At 41.6% G+C, this 7,500-nt stretch overlaps 29 non-coding genes and 4 pseudogenes across 29 annotated transcripts; all 33 read left to right on the top strand.

Annotated features, from left to right (window-relative positions):
- The first annotated feature begins 37 nt into the window (after positions 1 to 37).
- On the top strand, positions 38 to 156 carry LOC135065566 (5S ribosomal RNA). The gene has a single exon (XR_010251844.1). It is a non-coding gene; the product is annotated as a 5S ribosomal RNA (ribosomal RNA).
- A 111-nt stretch (positions 157 to 267) lies between these two features.
- On the top strand, positions 268 to 386 carry LOC134884529 (5S ribosomal RNA). The gene has a single exon (XR_010168673.1). It is a non-coding gene; the product is annotated as a 5S ribosomal RNA (ribosomal RNA).
- A 107-nt stretch (positions 387 to 493) lies between these two features.
- On the top strand, positions 494 to 612 carry LOC134888660 (5S ribosomal RNA). The gene has a single exon (XR_010171166.1). It is a non-coding gene; the product is annotated as a 5S ribosomal RNA (ribosomal RNA).
- A 107-nt stretch (positions 613 to 719) lies between these two features.
- Positions 720 to 838, top strand: LOC134888648 (5S ribosomal RNA). Its single transcript, XR_010171165.1, has one exon. It is a non-coding gene; the product is annotated as a 5S ribosomal RNA (ribosomal RNA).
- A 107-nt stretch (positions 839 to 945) lies between these two features.
- Positions 946 to 1,064, top strand: LOC134887610 (5S ribosomal RNA; annotated as a pseudogene).
- A 107-nt stretch (positions 1,065 to 1,171) lies between these two features.
- LOC135068737 (5S ribosomal RNA) lies at positions 1,172 to 1,290 on the top strand. The gene has a single exon (XR_010254930.1). It is a non-coding gene; the product is annotated as a 5S ribosomal RNA (ribosomal RNA).
- A 111-nt stretch (positions 1,291 to 1,401) lies between these two features.
- LOC134888637 (5S ribosomal RNA) lies at positions 1,402 to 1,520 on the top strand. Its single transcript, XR_010171164.1, has one exon. It is a non-coding gene; the product is annotated as a 5S ribosomal RNA (ribosomal RNA).
- Positions 1,521 to 1,627: 107 nt separating this feature from the next.
- On the top strand, positions 1,628 to 1,746 carry LOC134887488 (5S ribosomal RNA; annotated as a pseudogene).
- Positions 1,747 to 1,853: 107 nt separating this feature from the next.
- Positions 1,854 to 1,972, top strand: LOC135060881 (5S ribosomal RNA). Its single transcript, XR_010247276.1, has one exon. It is a non-coding gene; the product is annotated as a 5S ribosomal RNA (ribosomal RNA).
- Positions 1,973 to 2,079: 107 nt separating this feature from the next.
- Positions 2,080 to 2,198, top strand: LOC135061828 (5S ribosomal RNA). The gene has a single exon (XR_010248196.1). It is a non-coding gene; the product is annotated as a 5S ribosomal RNA (ribosomal RNA).
- A 107-nt stretch (positions 2,199 to 2,305) lies between these two features.
- Positions 2,306 to 2,424, top strand: LOC135068629 (5S ribosomal RNA). Its single transcript, XR_010254825.1, has one exon. It is a non-coding gene; the product is annotated as a 5S ribosomal RNA (ribosomal RNA).
- A 107-nt stretch (positions 2,425 to 2,531) lies between these two features.
- LOC134888626 (5S ribosomal RNA) lies at positions 2,532 to 2,650 on the top strand. Its single transcript, XR_010171163.1, has one exon. It is a non-coding gene; the product is annotated as a 5S ribosomal RNA (ribosomal RNA).
- Positions 2,651 to 2,757: 107 nt separating this feature from the next.
- LOC135065565 (5S ribosomal RNA) lies at positions 2,758 to 2,876 on the top strand. The gene has a single exon (XR_010251843.1). It is a non-coding gene; the product is annotated as a 5S ribosomal RNA (ribosomal RNA).
- Positions 2,877 to 2,987: 111 nt separating this feature from the next.
- LOC134887975 (5S ribosomal RNA) lies at positions 2,988 to 3,106 on the top strand (annotated as a pseudogene).
- A 107-nt stretch (positions 3,107 to 3,213) lies between these two features.
- On the top strand, positions 3,214 to 3,332 carry LOC135068100 (5S ribosomal RNA). Its single transcript, XR_010254307.1, has one exon. It is a non-coding gene; the product is annotated as a 5S ribosomal RNA (ribosomal RNA).
- A 107-nt stretch (positions 3,333 to 3,439) lies between these two features.
- Positions 3,440 to 3,558, top strand: LOC134888614 (5S ribosomal RNA). Its single transcript, XR_010171161.1, has one exon. It is a non-coding gene; the product is annotated as a 5S ribosomal RNA (ribosomal RNA).
- A 110-nt stretch (positions 3,559 to 3,668) lies between these two features.
- Positions 3,669 to 3,787, top strand: LOC135061213 (5S ribosomal RNA). The gene has a single exon (XR_010247602.1). It is a non-coding gene; the product is annotated as a 5S ribosomal RNA (ribosomal RNA).
- Positions 3,788 to 3,894: 107 nt separating this feature from the next.
- On the top strand, positions 3,895 to 4,013 carry LOC134888602 (5S ribosomal RNA). Its single transcript, XR_010171160.1, has one exon. It is a non-coding gene; the product is annotated as a 5S ribosomal RNA (ribosomal RNA).
- A 107-nt stretch (positions 4,014 to 4,120) lies between these two features.
- Positions 4,121 to 4,239, top strand: LOC135065552 (5S ribosomal RNA). The gene has a single exon (XR_010251831.1). It is a non-coding gene; the product is annotated as a 5S ribosomal RNA (ribosomal RNA).
- A 107-nt stretch (positions 4,240 to 4,346) lies between these two features.
- Positions 4,347 to 4,465, top strand: LOC135061602 (5S ribosomal RNA). Its single transcript, XR_010247980.1, has one exon. It is a non-coding gene; the product is annotated as a 5S ribosomal RNA (ribosomal RNA).
- Positions 4,466 to 4,572: 107 nt separating this feature from the next.
- Positions 4,573 to 4,691, top strand: LOC135065564 (5S ribosomal RNA). The gene has a single exon (XR_010251842.1). It is a non-coding gene; the product is annotated as a 5S ribosomal RNA (ribosomal RNA).
- A 111-nt stretch (positions 4,692 to 4,802) lies between these two features.
- Positions 4,803 to 4,921, top strand: LOC134884528 (5S ribosomal RNA). The gene has a single exon (XR_010168672.1). It is a non-coding gene; the product is annotated as a 5S ribosomal RNA (ribosomal RNA).
- Positions 4,922 to 5,028: 107 nt separating this feature from the next.
- Positions 5,029 to 5,147, top strand: LOC134888590 (5S ribosomal RNA). Its single transcript, XR_010171159.1, has one exon. It is a non-coding gene; the product is annotated as a 5S ribosomal RNA (ribosomal RNA).
- Positions 5,148 to 5,254: 107 nt separating this feature from the next.
- Positions 5,255 to 5,373, top strand: LOC134901555 (5S ribosomal RNA). Its single transcript, XR_010175044.1, has one exon. It is a non-coding gene; the product is annotated as a 5S ribosomal RNA (ribosomal RNA).
- Positions 5,374 to 5,480: 107 nt separating this feature from the next.
- On the top strand, positions 5,481 to 5,599 carry LOC135064247 (5S ribosomal RNA). Its single transcript, XR_010250558.1, has one exon. It is a non-coding gene; the product is annotated as a 5S ribosomal RNA (ribosomal RNA).
- Positions 5,600 to 5,706: 107 nt separating this feature from the next.
- On the top strand, positions 5,707 to 5,825 carry LOC135065551 (5S ribosomal RNA). Its single transcript, XR_010251830.1, has one exon. It is a non-coding gene; the product is annotated as a 5S ribosomal RNA (ribosomal RNA).
- Positions 5,826 to 5,932: 107 nt separating this feature from the next.
- Positions 5,933 to 6,051, top strand: LOC135065833 (5S ribosomal RNA). Its single transcript, XR_010252103.1, has one exon. It is a non-coding gene; the product is annotated as a 5S ribosomal RNA (ribosomal RNA).
- A 107-nt stretch (positions 6,052 to 6,158) lies between these two features.
- On the top strand, positions 6,159 to 6,277 carry LOC135069219 (5S ribosomal RNA). The gene has a single exon (XR_010255406.1). It is a non-coding gene; the product is annotated as a 5S ribosomal RNA (ribosomal RNA).
- A 107-nt stretch (positions 6,278 to 6,384) lies between these two features.
- On the top strand, positions 6,385 to 6,503 carry LOC135063502 (5S ribosomal RNA). The gene has a single exon (XR_010249831.1). It is a non-coding gene; the product is annotated as a 5S ribosomal RNA (ribosomal RNA).
- A 107-nt stretch (positions 6,504 to 6,610) lies between these two features.
- LOC134897618 (5S ribosomal RNA) lies at positions 6,611 to 6,729 on the top strand (annotated as a pseudogene).
- Positions 6,730 to 6,836: 107 nt separating this feature from the next.
- Positions 6,837 to 6,955, top strand: LOC135065513 (5S ribosomal RNA). Its single transcript, XR_010251793.1, has one exon. It is a non-coding gene; the product is annotated as a 5S ribosomal RNA (ribosomal RNA).
- A 107-nt stretch (positions 6,956 to 7,062) lies between these two features.
- On the top strand, positions 7,063 to 7,181 carry LOC135068805 (5S ribosomal RNA). Its single transcript, XR_010254997.1, has one exon. It is a non-coding gene; the product is annotated as a 5S ribosomal RNA (ribosomal RNA).
- Positions 7,182 to 7,288: 107 nt separating this feature from the next.
- On the top strand, positions 7,289 to 7,407 carry LOC134888579 (5S ribosomal RNA). Its single transcript, XR_010171158.1, has one exon. It is a non-coding gene; the product is annotated as a 5S ribosomal RNA (ribosomal RNA).
- Positions 7,408 to 7,500: the final 93 nt, after the last annotated feature.

The raw sequence follows: 7,500 nt of genomic DNA, 5'->3' as shown, positions 1-7,500 counted from the left end.
TAGAAGTAGAAAAGTTCTAACAGAAACCACAAAGTTCATCTACAGCCACACCACACTGGATACGCCCAATCTCATCTGATCTTGGAAGCTAAGCAGTGTTGGGACTGGTTAGTACTTGGATGGGAGACCACCTGGGAATACAGTGTGCTGTAGATATTTTTTTTTATACTGCCAACACCGTTCTGTTGATGCATTCCATTTTCAAACGTATTCATTTATGAACCAGTAGTTAGAAGTAGAAAAGTTCTAACAGAAACCACAAAGTTCATCTACAGCCACACCACACTGGATACGCCAAATCTCATCTGATCTTGGAAGCTAACCAGTGTTGGGCCTGGTTAGTACTTGGATGGGAGACCACCTGGGAATACAAGGTGCTGTAGATATTTTTATACTGCCAACACCGTTCTGTTGATGCATTCCATTTTCAAACGTATTCATTTATGAACCAGTAGTTAGAAGTAGAAAAGTTCTAACAGAAACCATAAAGCTCATCTACAGCCACACCACACTGGATACGCCCAATCTCATCTGATCTTGGAAGCTAAGCAGTGTTGGGCCTGGTTAGTACTTGGATGGGAGACCACCTGGGAATACAAGGTGCTGTAGATATTTTTATACTGCCAACACCGTTCTGTTGATGCATTCACTTTTCAAATGTATTCATTTATGAACCAGTAGTTAGAAGTTGAAAAGTTCAAACAGAAACCACAAAGCTCATCTACAGCCACACCACACTGGATACGCCCAATCTCATCTGATCTTGGAAGCTAAGCAGTGTTGGGCCTGGTTAGTACTTGGATGGGAGACCACCTGGGAATACAAGGTGCTGTAGATATTTTTATACTACCAACACCGTTCTGTTGATGCATTCCATTTTCAAACGTATTCATTTATGAACCAGTAGTTAGAAGTAGAAAAGTTCTAACAGAAACCATAAAGCTCATCTACAGCCACACCACACTGGATACGCCCAATCTCATCTGATCTTGGAAGCTAAGCAGTGTTGGGCCTGGTTAGTACTTGGATGGGAGACCACCTGGGAATACAAGGTGCATTAGATAATTTTATACTGCCAACACCGTTCTGTTGATGCATTCCATTTTAAAACGTATTCATTTATGAACCAGTAGTTAGAAGTAGAAAAGTTCTAACAGAAACCACAAAGTTCATCTACAGCCACACCACACTGGATACGCCCAATCTCATCTGATCTTGGAAGCTAAGCAGTATTGGGCCTGGTTAGTACTTGGATGGGAGACCACCTGGGAATACAAGGTGTTGTAGATATTTTTTTTTATACTGCCAACACCGTTCTGTTGATGCATTCCATTTTAAAACATATTCATTTATGAACCAGTAGTTAGAAGTAGAAAAGTTCAAACAGAAACCACAAAGCTCATCTACAGCCACACCACACTGGATACGCCCAATCTCATCTGATCTTGGAAGCTAAGCAGTGTTGGGCCTGGTTAGTACTTGGATGGGAGACCACCTGGGAATACAAGGTGCTGTAGATATTTTTATACTGCCAACACCGTTCTGTTGATGCATTCACTTTTCAAATGTATTCATTTATGAACCAGTAGTTAGAAGTAGAAAAGTTCAAACAGAAACCACAAAGCTCATCTGCAGCCACACCACACTGGATACGCCCAATCTCATCTGATCTTGGAAGCTAAGCAGTGTTGGGCCTGGTCAGTACTTGTATGGGAGACCACCTTGGAATACAAGGTGCTGTAGATATTTTTATACTGCCAACACCGTTCTGTTGATGTATTCCATTTTCAAACGTATTCATTTATGAACCAGTAGTTAGAAGTAGAAAAGTTCTAACAGAAACCACAAAGGTCATCTACAGCCACACCACACTGGATACGCCCAATCTCATCTGATCTTGGAAGCTAAGCAGTGTTGGGCCTGGTTAGTACTTGGATGGGAGACCACCTGGGAATACAAGGTACTGTAGATATTTTTATACTGCCAACACCGTTCTGTTGATGCATTCCATTTTCAAACGTATTCATTTATGAACCAGTAGTTAGAAGTAGAAAAGTTCTAACAGAAACCACAAAGCTCATCTACAGCCACACCACACTGGATACGCCCAATCTCATCTGATCTTGGAAGCTAAACAGTGTTGGGCCTGGTTAGTACTTGGATGGGAGACCACCTGGGAATGCAAGGTGCTGTAGATATTTTTATACTGCCAACACCGTTCTGTTGATGCATACCATTTTCAAACGTATTCATTTATGAACCAGTAGTTAGAAGTAGAAAAGTTCTAACAGAAACCATAAAGCTCATCTACAGCCACACCACACTGGATACGCCCAATCTCATCTGATCTTGGAAGCTAAGCAGTGTTGGTCCTGGTTAGTACTTGGATGGGAGACCAACTGGGAATACAAGGTGCTGTAGATAATTTTATACTGCCAACACCGTTCTGTTGATGCATTCCATTTTCAAACGTATTCATTTATGAACCATTAGTTAGAAGTAGAAAAGTTCTAACAGAAACCATAAAGCTCATCTACAGCCACACCACACTGGATACGCCCAATCTCATCTGATCTTGGAAGCTAAGCAGTGTTGGGCCTGGTTAGTACTTGGATGGGAGACCACCTGGGAATACAAGGTGCTGTAGATAATTTTATACTGCCAACACCGTTCTGTTGATGCATTCCATTTTCAAACGTATCCATTTATGAACCAGTAGTTAGAAGTAGAAAAGTTCTAACAGAAACCACAAAGTTCATCTACAGCCACACCACACTGGATACGCCCAATCTCATCTGATCTTGGAAGCTAAGCAGTGTTGGGACTGGTTAGTACTTGGATGGGAGACCACCTGGGAATACAGTGTGCTGTAGATATTTTTTTTTATACTGCCAACACCGTTCTGTTGATGCATTCCATTTTCAAACGTATTCATTTATGAACCAGTAGTTAGAAGTAGAAAAGTTCTAACAGAAACCACAAAGTTCATCTACAGCCACACCACACTGGATATGCCAAATCTCATCTGATCTTGGAAGCTAACCAGTGTTGGGCCTGGTTAGTACTTGGATGGGAGACCACCTGGGAATACAAGGTGCTGTAGATATTTTTATACTGCCAACACCGTTCTGTTGATGCATTCCATTTTCAAACGTATTCATTTATGAACCAGTAGTTAGAAGTAGAAAAGTTCTAACAGAAACCACAAAGCTCATCTACAGCCACACCACACTGGATACGCCCAATCTCATCTGATCTTGGAAGCTAAGCAGTGTTGGGACTGGTTAGTACTTGGATGGGAGACCACCTGGGAATACAAGGTGCTGTAGATATTTTTAAACTGCCAACACCGTTCTGTTGATGCATTCCATTTTCAAACGTATTCATTTATGAACCAGTAGTTAGAAGTAGAAAAGTTCTAACAGAAACCACTAAGCTCATCTACAGCCACACCACACTGGATACGCCCAATCTCATCTGATCTTGGAAGCTAAGCAGTGTTGGGCCTGGTTAGTACTTGGATGGGAGACCACCTGGGAATACAAGGTGCTGTAGATATTTTTTTTATACTGCCAACACCGTTCTGTTGATGCATTCCATTTTCAAACGTATTCATTTATGAACCAGTAGTTAGAAGTAGAAAAGTTCTACCAGAAACCACAAAGTTCATCTACAGCTACACCACACTGGATACGCCCAATCACATCTGATCTTGGAAGCTAAGCAGTGTTGGGCCTGGTTAGTACTTGGATGGGAGACCACCTGGGAATACAAGGTGCTGTAGATATTTTTATACTGCCAACACCGTTCTGTTGATGCATTCCATTTTCAAACGTATTCATTTATGAACCAGTAGTTAGAAGTAGAAAAGTTCTAACAGAAACCACAAAGCTCATCTACAGCCACACCACACTGGATACGCCCAATCTCATCTGATCTTGGAAGCTAAGCAGTGTTGGGCCTGGTTAGTACTTGGATGGGAGACCACCTGGGAATACAAGGTGCTGTAGATATTTTTATACTGCCAACACCGTTCTGTTGATGCATTCACTTTTCAAATGTATACATTTATGAACCAGTAGTTAGAAGTTGAAAAGTTCAAACAGAAACCACAAAGCTCATCTACAGCCACACCACACTGGATACGCCCAATCTCATCTGATCTTGGAAGCTAAGCAGTGTTGGGCCTGGTCAGTACTTGTATGGGAGACCACCTGGGAATACAAGGTGCTGTAGATATTTTTATACTGCCAACACCGTTCTGTTGATGCATTCCATTTTCAAACGTATTCATTTATGAACCAGTAGTTAGAAGTAGAAAAGTTCTAACAGAAACCACAAAGCTCATCTACAGCCACACCACACTGGATACGCCCAATCTCATCTGATCTTGAAAGCTAAGCAGTGTTGGGCCTGGTTAGTACTTGGATGGGAGACCACCTGGGAATACAAGGTGCTGTAGATAATTTTATACTGCCAACACCGTTCTGTTGATGCATTCCATTTTCAAACGTATTCATTTATGAACCAGTAGTTAGAAGTAGAAAAGTTCTAACAGAAACCACAAAGTTCATCTACAGCCACACCACACTGGATACGCCCAATCTCATCTGATCTTGGAAGCTAAGCAGTGTTGGGACTGGTTAGTACTTGGATGGGAGACCACCTGGGAATACAGTGTGCTGTAGATATTTTTTTTTATACTGCCAACACCGTTCTGTTGATGCATTCCATTTTCAAACGTATTCATTTATGAACCAGTAGTTAGAAGTAGAAAAGTTCTAACAGAAACCACAAAGTTCATCTACAGCCACACCACACTGGATACGCCAAATCTCATCTGATCTTGGAAGCTAACCAGTGTTGGGCCTGGTTAGTACTTGGATGGGAGACCACCTGGGAATACAAGGTGCTGTAGATATTTTTATACTGCCAACACCGTTCTGTTGATGCATTCCATTTTCAAACGTATTCATTTATGAACCAGTAGTTAGAAGTAGAAAAGTTCTAACAGAAACCACAAAGCTCATCTACAGCCACACCACACTGGATACGCCCAATCTCATCTGATCTTGGAAGCTAAGCAGTGTTGGGCCTGGTTAGTACTTGGATGGGAGACCACCTGGGAATACAAGGTGCTGTAGATATTTTTATACTGCCAACACCGTTCTGTTGATGCATTCCATTTTCAAACGTATTCATTTATGAACCAGTAGTTAGAAGTAGAAAAGTTCTACCAGAAACCACAAAGTTCATCTACAGCCACACCACACTGGATACGCCCAATCACATCTGATCTTGGAAGCTAAGCAGTGTTGGGCCTGGTTAGTACTTGGATGGGAGACCACCTGGGAATACAAGGTGCTGTAGATATTTTTATACTGCCAACACCGTTCTGTTGATGCATTCCATTTTCAATCGTATTCATTTATGAACCAGTAGTTAGAAGTAGAAAAGTTCTAACAGAAACCACAAAGCTCATCTACAGCCACACCACACTGGATACGCCCAATCTCATCTGATATTGGAAGCTAAGCAGTGTTGGGCCTGGTTAGTACTTGGATGGGAGACCACCTGGGAATACAAGGTGCTGTAGATATTTTTATACTGCCAACACCGTTCTGTTGATGCATTCACTTTTCAAATGTATTCATTTATGAACCAGTAGTTAGAAGTTGAAAAGTTCAAACAGAAACCACAAAGCTCATCTACAGCCACACCACACTGGATACGCCCAATCTCATCTGATCTTGGAAGCTAAGCAGTGTTGGGCCTGGTCAGTACTTGTATGGGAGACCACCTGGGAATACAAGGTGCTGTAGATATTTTTATACTGCCAACACCGTTCTGTTGATGCATTCCATTTTCAAACGTATTCATTTATGAACCAGTAGTTAGAAGTAGAAAAGTTCTAACAGAAACCACAAAGCTCATCTACAGCCACACCACACTGGATACGCCCAATCTCATCTGATCTTGGAAGCTAAACAGTGTTGGGCCTGGTTAGTACTTGGATGGGAGACCACCTGGGAATACAAGGTGCTGTATATATTTTTATACTGCCAACACCGTTCTGTTGATGCATTCCATTTTCAAACGTATTCATTTATGAACCAGTAGTTAGAAGTAGAAAAGTTCTAACAGAAACCATAAAGCTCATCTACAGCCACACCACACTGGATACGCCCAATCTCATCTGATCTTGGAAGCTAAGCAGTGTTGGGCCTGGTTAGTACTTGGATGGGAGACCACCTGTGTATACAAGGTGCTGTAGATAATTTTATACTGCCAACACCGTTCTGTTGATGCATTCCATTTTCAAATGTATTCATTTATGAACCAGTAGTTAGAAGTAGAAAAGTTCTAACAGAAACCACAAAGTTCATCTACAGCCACACCACACTGGATACGCCCAATCTCATCTGATCTTGGAAGCTAAGCAGTGTTGGGCCTGGTTAGTACTTGGATGGGAGACCACCTGGAAATACAAGGTGCTGTAGATATTTTTATACTACCAACACCGTTCTGTTGATGCATTCCATTTTCAAACGTATTCATTTATGAACCAGTAGTTAGAAGTAGAAAAGTTCTAACAGAAACCATAAAGCTCTTCTACAGGCACACCACACTGGATATGCCCAATTTCATCTGATCTAGGAAGCTAAGCAGTGTTGGGAATGGTTAGTACTTGGATGGGAGACCACCTGGGAATACAAGGTGCTGTAGATATTTTTATACTACCAACACCGTTCTGTTGATGCATTCCATTTTCAAACGTATTCATTTTTGAACCAGTAGTTAGAAGTAGAAAAGTTTTAACTGAAACCATAATGCTCATCTACAGCCACACCACACTGGATACGCCCAATCTCATCTGATCTTGGAAGCTAAGCAGTTTTGGGCCTGGTTAGTACTTGGATGGGAGACCACCTGGGAATACAAGGTGCTGTAGATATTTGTATACTACCAACACCGTTCTGTTGATGCATTCCATTTTCAAACGTATTCATTTATGAACCAGTAGTTAGAAGTAGAAAAGTTCTACCAGAAACCACAAAGTTCATCTACAGCCACACGACACTGGATACGCCCAATCACATCTGATCTTGGAAGCTAAGCAGTGTTGGGCCTGGTTAGTACTTGGATGGGAGACCACCTGGGAATACAAGGTGCTGTAGATATTTTTATACTGCCAACACCGTTCTGTTGATGCATTCCATTTTCAAACGTATTCATTTATGAACCAGTAGTTACAAGTAGAAAAGTTCTAACAGAAACCACAAAGCTCATCTACAGCCACACCACACTGGATACGCCCAATCTCATCTGATCTTGGAAGCTAAGCAGTGTTGGGCCTGGTTAGTACTTGGATGGGAGACCACCTGGGAATACAAGGTGCTGTAGATATTTTTATACTGCCAACACCGTTCTGTTGAGGCATTCACTTTTCAAATGTATTCATTTATGAACCAGTAGTTAGAAGTTGAAAAGTTCAAACAG

This window comes from Pseudophryne corroboree, chromosome 3 (assembly GCF_028390025.1).
Source record: "Pseudophryne corroboree isolate aPseCor3 chromosome 3, aPseCor3.hap2, whole genome shotgun sequence".
Classification (NCBI taxonomy): Eukaryota; Metazoa; Chordata; class Amphibia; order Anura; family Myobatrachidae; genus Pseudophryne; species Pseudophryne corroboree.
This window is presented reverse-complemented; position numbering and strand designations above follow the sequence as displayed.